The 10,695-nt window shown below is 41.3% G+C and overlaps 1 long non-coding RNA gene across 1 annotated transcript; it reads left to right on the top strand.

Annotated features, from left to right (window-relative positions):
- Nucleotides 1-4,814: 4,814 nt before the first annotated feature.
- Nucleotides 4,815-10,241, top strand: LOC310842292. Its single transcript, XR_014563061.1, has 3 exons — nt 4,815-4,941; nt 7,547-7,735; nt 9,372-10,241. It is a non-coding gene; the product is annotated as an uncharacterized lncRNA (long non-coding RNA).
- Nucleotides 10,242-10,695: the final 454 nt, after the last annotated feature.

Here is a 10,695-nt window from a genome sequence, read left to right on the forward strand (position 1 = left end):
CCACAGCAAGCTCTTATGCCACCAATGTTCTGTGGCACCACCAAAAAAGAGGACACAAATTGGCATAAAAATGTAGAAATACATCTCACCATTGTGGGAAAGACTCTAGCTCGATGGCCTGTGTGCCTTCTCAGTCTGCTGCCTAGGAATTAACTGCTGATGGGCAACTTCAAGGCCATTGCTCACCTTTCTTATGGTTCTTTCTCTTTGGACCAGATAACCCATGGAACAGAAACTATCCTCTGTAAAGTAGGTCACATGGCCACTCTACCCACCATCAAGTCTTTTTATATGTTGATATTTATTGTGGGGTTTTTTTAAAAAAAAACCAGCAGTAGCACCAACGAGTATTTTAATGTTACTTTTAAGCTGCCATGGAAAGATTTGTACCCTCCAAAGTGGGATATAACTAACTGCAATATTGATAAATATTCATTGAGCAATAAAGCAATATCTATGGCTATATGGCTGTAAAAGACGCACCGGGTGTCTTCAGACACATTCATTCCCTGTTTCCAGTAGAAATAGGCAGGGTTAGTATACAAAATGGATTACAGCACGTGCATGATGCAGCTGGCAGCACTGGGCCGAAAAGGGGCACTGCCACATGCTTTTGTCATTTACAGAAAAGACTTCCAGGGTTGTGCAATTTATTCACCTCTCAGGTTATACAAAATGAGATCTATAATAGCTGTAATAATGCCTTCCCTTTCAAATACAGTGGTGTGTCTGGTAGGTGGAAATTATGAACAGCACAGTTGTGTGCTCGTACTTTTAGGGCCTCTGAAGTCTTTTTATTTTAAGTGAACAATTCCTTTCTCTTCTGAGAAAACTCTGGCACAGTTTTATTGTCTCAACTGGGTTTCAATTGTGCTGACTCTTGGTGCTGCTATTATTCTTCTGATCTGTTGCTCTCCAAGTAGATTTTGATTGTTGCTGTATTTTAAGTGATGTTTGAGAATTGACTTACACATGCTGAAAAGGAAGGTACCATATTTTAATTAGTGAGCTAACTTAATAGAACAGGAAGGGAAATGTCATGTATTCAGGATTTAACCTCCTTCCGTCAGGGCTGTAAGACAGAGCTATTCCGCCTGGCCTTTAATTTGAATTCAGCCTGATCTTTTCCCTTCCTTTCCCCTTTTCTTCCCTCCCCCTCCCCTTTTATGAAGATCACCCGCTCTGAAACCCCACAGCTAATTCTCCCCTGGCCTCCTCACTGGCCCAAGTAGGACCAATTCAGCCAGCTAGCCCTGGGGATTATCTAATTGATTTTTGATTTTTGATTTTTATTGTTATTCATATTGTTATACTGTATTTTATGCTGCTTTTATAAGTAAGTGTTTTAAATTTGTTGTTAGCTGCCCTGAGCCCAGTTTTTGAACCGGGAAGGGTGGGGTATAAATAAAAATTTATTATTATTATTATTATTTATAGGCATGGATTTTTACTTCATTATAGACCTGGGGTCGGACAGCTCCTTCCTGTCATTCTGCTTCCAAAGGCTCAAAAGGGTCCTTTCGATTAGGATCCGACACTGATCAGAATCCAGGGGTACAGTGTAAATTGAAGTTGTTTCTTTATATTTCACTAAAAGGGGACCGCTCATTTTCCTGACCTGCATATTCAGACTGGAATAGTGACAAATCTAAACCCTTTTAGGGGAAACAAGAAGCCTTGCATGCAGCAATTTACCAATCTTTCGTGACATCTCCTTTGTGAAAGGTCATCTGTAACCCTTGGTGACCTGTGACAGTAAAGTCAAAGGAAAGGCATTTAGGGGCTCATTATATTGATAACTTATGACAGACAATCATTATAAAGATGCATGAGGGAATCGATAGGTTGTCTGTTGCTTAAGGCATTTCTGCTCCATTAGTCTCCAAGGCTTGACTGAGCTTCCTCATTGAGCCAATTGCAGGGTCATATCTAAGATACGGCATTGTAAGGGGTGACTGTGTAATGCAAGCTGAAATAATCAAGGCATAAAGACCATCACTTTTTATACTTAGTAGGTAATTATTGCTGCCAATACTGTCAATTTTCATACTTCCTTACACCATGCTTCTTTTGATAGATCTTTAGAATTCTTCCAGCATTTTGCAACTAATAAATGCACCACTACAAACAAAATCAAGCATTTCCAGATGTTGCTGGCCTACAACTCCCATCTTCCCTGACCATTTGCCATATTGGCTGGTGCTGATGGTAGCTGGTGTCCAACAACATCTGGTGAGCAGCATGGCCACCCCTGAACCAGTCCAACGTTCTGTATCAAATAGTGGCCAACCAGTTGCCTCTTGGAAGCAAATCAGCACCACATGAAAGCAATAGTCCATTCTTCTTCTCACCATCTGGCATTCAGAGATTACTACCTCTGCATTTGGAGAGTTGTGCCTTAGGGCACTGAGGAAAATACAATGATTTCTTCCAGTCCACTGACTCCTCCATGGTTTATATTGATTACTCCATTAGGGATGTTTTAGTAAAGGTGCTCCTCTCATAGGAATTGTTCTCTAGCAATTATATGGATGGTCAACTGGTCTATAAGAATGCCTCAGCAATGAGACATAGTCAGCACAAACATTTCATGTTAAATTGTTACCTTGTGCTCACACTGGTAAGCACACTACCAACCTGCCTCTTGAGAGGATTTTTGGGGGAGTGCATTTGTTCTTCTGACTCTCTCTTGGAAGATGAGCTCACATTGCTCAAATTCGCAGTTCTCTAGCCTTTACTGCAGCATTGTGGTGTAAACCACTGAGCCTTGGGCTTGCCGATAGGAAGGTTGGCGGTTTGAATCCCCACAACGGGGTAAGCTCCCATTGCTCGGTCCCTGCTCCTGCCAACCTAGCAGTTCAAAAACACGTCAAAGTGCAAGTAGATAAATAGGTACCATTCTGGCAGGAAGGTAAATGGTGTTTCCGTGCACTGCTCTGGTTTTGCCAGAAGTGGCTTAGTCATGCTGGCCACATGACCCAGAAAAACTGTCTGCAGACAAATGTCAGCTCCCTTGGCCTGTAAAGCGAGATGTGTGCTGCAACCCCAGAGTCGTTTGTGACTGGACTTAACTGTCAGGGGTCCTTTACATTTACCTTTTTAGTGCAACTATAGTGTAGACTAAGCCAAACCTTATAGGGGAAAATTGACTTCTAGTCTTCGGGCCACCACTTTGGAAATGGAGCAATTCCTCAGAATGCAAACTTTGGCCATCTGAGACGCAGATGAACTCTATACCTTTGCAATCCTACAATTCTTTGTGGCTCTGGTATTAAACCAGGCATGGTGAGCCACAATGAATAAAATGAATGTGGAACAGTTAAAATCCCTGCTTCTGAATTAACATCTCTAGCCCACAGCTATGCCATCTGCTGCTCTACGATTTATGAGTAGTAAACTCTCAGTTCTCTGTCCCGTACATTTCAAATGCAGAGCTCCAGGACCCCTACGAACGTGACTAGCTTTGATTTATGAACATGACTAGTGCTTCTTCTGTGGTCCATTATGAAGATGCTCTTTCACATAATAGAAAACAAGCCATGCCACATTTCCATCTGACAAGCACTGAACGTTACGGAAGTATTTGAAGCTGCCCAATTGGAAGAAATAAAGTAGCAAAGCAGACTCCAGCCTAAATATGTTTTGCATTTTGCTATCAGCAGAAAGTAAAGCATCTATTATAACAGGATGCATTGTCATACTGCGATCATTCCCTAATGCTATCTAGTTTACCTCTGTGCATTTGATTGATCCTGATGCTCATATTTCAACCTCTGTGGACCTTGCACATGATAGCTTGGACATATGGTGCTTTTTTCAAGCCCTCGGCCTCTAGGTTTTTGAACCTTCCACTATAAACACAATCTAAAAATAAAGCAGGGGTATGGATATGTGTGTGCATGCAGACATGTCTTCATCATACAAGGACCCTGGGGGAACCTTTCAAGAGGATGATTCCTTCATTCTGATTAGAGAGGCGTGTGAAGTGCATTGATTATTACTTTGCAAAAGGCATCCAGAACACCTCCGAGGTTCTTTGGGATCATGAGAGAAAGCACTAAGTTTAATGTGAAGTCCAAGTGAACAGGAACCTTATTTTTATCTCTCTGAAATGCAAGGATAAACATTTCCTGAAATTCAAGAGAAAACAGATCACCGCTCATGAAAATGTCAAGAGAATTTTGATGTGACCACTGCCCATGATTTAGGTGTCAAAGGGACACTTAAGTACATAGAGTATTGTATTTTGTTGGTTTTCACCCAGTGGGTATGTTTTCATTTGGTATTTTTTTCTATGGATTTCTTTTGCTGGTTAACTTTACTCATGTATTGGAAGATAGCCTGCCATGTCAGGCGTGGGGACCCCTTGTCATCTCAAGGGCCACCTATGTTCTGTGCCATCTTTTGAGGACCCCATGCCAGTGGTTGGTGGAGCTGGAAGCAGAAGTAGGCAGGCCAGGCAATCCTCTTTTAAAAATAATGGTTGCTTTGAAATTGTTGTCATTTTTACATGTCATTTTTTTTAAAGGCAAATTGGCTTCCAAAAGGCAGATTTGTGTGTGTGTATGTGTATATATGTATATAATTAAACACAAAGAAGTGGAACGATGCAGGGTATAAAACCAGCGGAAGCAGCACAAGGGCTACCCCTGGGACCTTTAACTAAATTTAGACCTCATTTACATCTGTGCATCCCTGATTGAACTGCTGCCTTGGTCCTAAGAGAAGAACTCATTGCCCTGCATTCAAATTTGCATTGGGTAATTATAAGACAGGGTGATTCACTGAGCAAGTCACAGCAATGCCAGGTTAGAATTTGCATTTCAAACACACTGCAGATGATTCACTGCCATTGTGCTATATGAAAACTGACAGCAGGCTCAGGAGGAATTGAACCACATGGAAAACAAACTCCAGCCACTGCAGAGGCCTTTAGGCAGGGTAAGAGAATTTGACTGGTAGAACTCTGCACAGAAAGGGGATTTCCAGACCCTCCCTATCTTCAGTTGAGATTCAGTCAGCATATTCAGGTGGTGAAATTATAATTGATCGGGAGCTCTTGCACCACAAACCCCACTTCCCCACTTGTATTTGTGATACAGAAAGTGATGGGAGAATGGAAAGTGTGGGGTAATACTTGGGTTTGATGCAAGGTCATCTACTCACCACCCTCTGCCACAAACAAATCAGAATGAACGCTCAATAAACAGCACCCACAGCCTAGCCTCTGCTTAACTGAAGCCATGCCCTTCTCGATTTTCACAACTGGCTGGCTTACAAAGTAGACTTTCCTGAAGGACAGTTACAACATTGCTCTGTTGCCAGGGAAGAGTAGGAGGACAGGAGAAGAAACTACAGTAGTACCTCTGGTTACGAACTTAATTCGTTCCAGAGGTCCGTTCTTAAGCTGAAACCGTTCTTAACCTGAGGTACCACTTTAGCTAATGGGGCCTCCCACTGCTGCGCTGCCGCTGCGCAATTTCTGTTCTCATCCTGAGGTAAAGTTCTTAACCCAAGGTACTACTTCTGGGTTAGCGGAGTCTGTAACCTGAAGTGTTTGTAACCTGAGGTGTTTGTAACCCGAGATACCACTGTACAAGGGAAGCATGCATTTTATTATTGTGGGCAGAAAAGCCATTCGGGAATAGGGGTACAATTTGGAATGGGAATCAGTGAAAAGGAAGTAGGGTTTAGCATTCCAATATTGTTTTTCCAGTGATGATTACTTCTCTATAAGTGGCTTTGACTCTTTGGAAAACATTTGGGGTAACACTGGCCTTTGTTCCAAGATCATCTCGTCCCTGGATTTTCTTTTTGCTGTGCTTACATGATGCAGAAGTAAGCTGAAAGCAAGGAAAAGGAACTCAAGAACTATTCAGGACTTTACTCCTCTCTGGTTTTTATCGTGTGAGTGTAAACAATAGCACAGTCATTATCCTGGGTGGGTGGAGTTCAAAACCATGGAAAACAAGAAGGGCATTGTGAAGAGGCAATTTGTCATCTGAGATTCTATGAATGCAGATATGGTACTGGGGAAAACTCTGGTATGAATCTTTGTGCATTAAAATATTTCTACCCCCGTGATTGTGGAGGTGTCATTGCTGTATCCAAGTAAGGCTGTGTTCACACCATACATCTAAAGCACATTCCTTTTCCTCCCTAAGAATCATAGGAGCTATAGTTAAGGTCACCAGGAATTGTAGCTCTGTGAGGGGTAAACTATAGTTCTCATGATTCTTTGATATGTGTGTGTGTGTGTGTGTGTGTGCTTTAAATGTATGGTGTGCGTACACAGCTTAAGAGTTTCAGGGTGTACCAAGGAAAAGTCCATTCACAAGAGCTTCTACAACCAACTCATTGCAAGTGCTGCCATTTAATTTTATTTTAATAAAGAGAAACACATTTTCACAAAAGCTCTGAATTGAGGTGGGGGGGGGGAGCCCATAAAAGGTTTCATAGCTTGAGGCAGGCAGCCTGCAGCTCATTCCTTCCTGCTTACCTCCAGTTACACATCACCTTACTATATGGTCTTGGTGCCCTTGGTTTATTCAGTCTCTTTAACTCCCACAACCATAATGTTAACTGCCAAAAAGAAACACATTTTGAGTTTTGCAGTTTTTGAATTTCAAAGATGTGAGTTTCATAAGAAGGCATTTCACAGTCCTCTAGTTCAGATTTTGTCCAGCTTGATTTGACATGCACGTGGAAAGTTTGCTAATGCCTTCGTTGACATCTGACAATTTCATGCATACAATTAGTGTAATCTTAGAAGTGTTTTCTTTATTTTGTTTCAGCATTAGTTCAGTTTGAGTGGCATGATGCATAAATAATATAAGATAAATGCAATCATGTAGCACTGTTCTTTTTTTGTTCATTTGTTACCAATATATTTTTTAATCTCCAAGGCTTAAAAAGGATCTGCTTATAATGGTGCAGTCTCACAGACTGATCAGTTTGTTTATTAATACCATACAGATGTAAGTTCTAAAGAGGAGTACTGTGTAACACTCCTTTTATGTTGGATAATCACTGAACTATATTAAGTAAAGACTTCTTATGACAATGAGGGACACAACTGCTACATAGCTGGAAGCAATAATTGGAGACAAGTTCCTTATTTCAATCTAACAGCGGTCTCCTAATGTGGTAGTCTGGATACTTGAGAGACCTACTGGAACCTTAATTTTATGAACATAGAACCAACAAATTATTTCTTGTCTTCAAAAGCTTTTGATGTCAATCAACAGCTGGATGATTTATACCATCTGACTTGATTATATACATATATATATATATATATATATATATATATATATATATGGTATTCAAGTTTTAAATTTAGCTATCCAAACCATTCATCAAAATTTACATTTTTCTTTTTTTAAAAAAACAAAAAAAAAACATCAGCTGTGTTTTGCTTGGTCTAAAAACAGTCTCAATCTGTGGAATATTCTCGGCATTTTCTGTGATTTACAAATAGTCATGTCTACCAAGAAAATGAGAGGGCAGAATTACATGTACCCTTGTTGTCTCACATTTCTTTCAGCACCAAAGACAAGCAGATATCTGGAATACCTGACATAGCTGCAAGCCAAGTGAGACTAGCACAGCATGATGGGGGAAATGACCTCCTTAGGACCCAGCTACCAACACCTGCATGAGGAATCCCTATAGTCATCAGAAAACGGAGGGTGGTTGTGCCAGACTGGAGTTAGCCTGCTGAGATATGCATACGGTATGTTCTCTGAAGCTGGAATGACATGCCTTCTCCCCTGGCAAGCCATTTGTCACATGAAGGTCTAGAGGCGGCACCAAAGAAAATAAGCAAATGTGTTGAGAAATAGAGAAATATGAAAGAGGAGTTCCCTGACCTTACCTGGATTTCCTAATTTTTCAACAGGTGCACCGAAAAGTAAAATGCAAGATTGTCACCCAATCTTAAAGCATAGTACAGTGGTACCTCTGGTTATGAACTTAATTCATTCTGGAGGTCCCTTCTTAAGCTGAAACCATTCTTATCCTGAGGTGCGCTTTCGCTAATGGGGCCTCTGGCATGCGATTTCTGTTCACATCCTGGGGCAAAGTTCGCAATCAGGAGCAGCTACTTCCGGGTTAGCGGAGCTCGTAACCTGAAGCGTTTGTAACCAGAGGTACCACTGTAACGTTCTATAATAAACACTAAATTTTGGACAGGTTTTGTCATCTCTTTTAAAGTTATTGTAAACCACCCTGCATGATGAAAATGCAGAGAAAGGGTGGAATATAAGTTGTTTGGTTGTGTGTTTTTTTTAAACCCATAATAAATCAAACACCACACTTGCCTTTACCATTTTGGAAAGTGTTATATAGACATAAAAATTCAAAAATCATCCTCTCTAGTACCACACAGGTGTACTTATGTGACACACTTTTTAAAAGACCATGGAGAGGCTATGTGAGACTACCCCTTCCCTTACTACAACACCTGGTGTCTCACAAACCTCTGCTTTTCTCTGAGTTTTTGGTTCTTTGAACAATGTGCGCTCTCCTGCTTCAACTGGCAGTCCAGTCTTATGCATGTTTTCTCACTGTGCTCAATGACATTTATGGCACAGTCCTAACCATGTCTACTCAGAAGTAAATCCTACTGAATTCAGTGGGGCTTACTCCTAGTTAGATGGCGTTAGGACTGCAGCTTTACTCATTGTGTAGACCTATGTGTTTAGGATTGCAGCCTCACTATGAGATGAGTGTGGGTGTTAGTCTGTGCACACAATGTACGTTTAAAACACATTTTAAGCACATTACTTCCCCAGCAAAATCCTGGGGCTATTGTTTACCCCTCAGAGAAGTGCAATTTCCAGCATGCTTATCAAACTACAATTCCCAGCAAAATCCTGGGGCTATTGTTTACCCCTCAGAGAAGTGCAATTTCCAGCATGCTTATCAAACTACAATTCCCAGGATTTCTTGAGGGGAAATAATCTGCTTTAAATATTTGGTATGCACACAGCCTTAGCTACTAAAAGCTACTGATGCTACTAAGGTATTCCTAGCTGGCTCCATAAGGAAAGGAAAAACTTTGCTATTTTCCATTAAATTCCTAGGAAAAGTTGGTTTTGAGATGGATGTATCTCTCTCAAATGGCAGGTTGCAGGTTTGCCAAATGCATCCTATTGTTTTCACCTCTCTCCATGCTTTCCATCCCCCATATATATCTCTGCAAAGCAGTTCAAGAGGGGACGGTTGATGGACAGACAGACAATCAACACTCACCGCTGTACAAGTTGTGGCAAAAGAAAGAATAATCAATAAATTGTTCAATATTTAGTTCCTGTACGTTATAAGAACAGAATGTAAATGCGTTCCATTTCATGTTCCCACTCCTGCAGTAGCTCCAATAATGGATTCATGACTATTCCAGCAGGAAGCAGTGAACTGCTTATGAAAAACACCGTCGATGTTGGGACACGTCAATGCAAGAGCAAGATGGAGCACGCACGCTGTGAATTTTGCTTTGCCAGCTGTGACTTACAGCATGTCCAGATGGATGTAGCCAGCCTGATTATTAACACATATACTCGGGGCTTACTGTAAAAAGCTGTTGTTCCCATGGAAGATTGCTCGGAACACATGAACAGAAGTGTTGAGGCTGTGAGAATCATTTGATCAACGCAGAGACAGGCTGGGAGGGTGAGCTTGGGTAAAGTGGTATCATATGTCAGCAGAACGTCTATGCATTACATAAGAATGGGATTGCATATAGACGTTTGAGCTAAGCACCCCCAAGCACTTAAAGCAAGTTTGCACTAACGACATATTCAGACACTGGCTCACCAGACCGCCCAGCTTTATATATTCAATGTCTGTAGAATATTGGACAAGCATATTAACCAGATGGGGTTTTTTTTCTTTCTTGAAACGTGTTCTATTTAGAGAACACATTGTGGGGATTATAGAGGCAATGTGCTGCATGATAAAAATAAGTTCCTTCTTTTATTTTCTGATGGTTTAGCCAGAGCAGTTTTAACAGATGACCTCCACTCTAGCTCTTGTTTCCCCATTATGTTCCTTCTGAGCAGTTTAATTGCTGTGTTTCTGCCATCCTCCTCTCCTTCTCCAAAAATGCTGAAAACATTTACCACAGTTGCATTGCAGCCCTTTACAGTGTGAACTGACTGGTGCAACTGTACTGCCTGGTTGGGTCGGTAGCATGTTCCATTGCTTTTCTGCATTATTTGCCCCACTGCCATTAACTTCAACACCCCCCGTCCTCTTGCTCTCTCATAAAACTGGCAATAAACTGAAACTGGCAGGTCTTGGTGGTTCATTGTGCACCTACACTTCTGGAAAAATACATGTACGCTCACAGCAGACCTCAGGTTTCCAGAATTTATGGTGGACTGGGATGTCCAACTGAGGGGTAGGGACAACACATGGCACAAATACATCCCAGCCAGCACCATCCACTACTGAGGATGGGAAACAATGAAATAGGGTTTGGAGGCATAAAACTGAAAGTGCAGACACATAATCGGTAACCCACACAGCCTCTCAAACCATTAGTCCATCTATATTACTACCACTGATGCTGAGGAGCAGCAGATTTTCAGTGTTTTAAGCAACAGTCCTTATTGCAGATATTCATATTGTGCAGCTTGAAGCAACCGGATGCATTAAACTGACTCCTTTTGGAATGAAACACTGTCCAGACCC

The sequence above is a fragment of the Podarcis gaigeae genome (genome assembly GCF_964106915.1).
Source record: "Podarcis gaigeae genome assembly, chromosome: 3".
NCBI lineage: Eukaryota > Metazoa > Chordata > Lepidosauria > Squamata > Lacertidae > Podarcis > Podarcis gaigeae.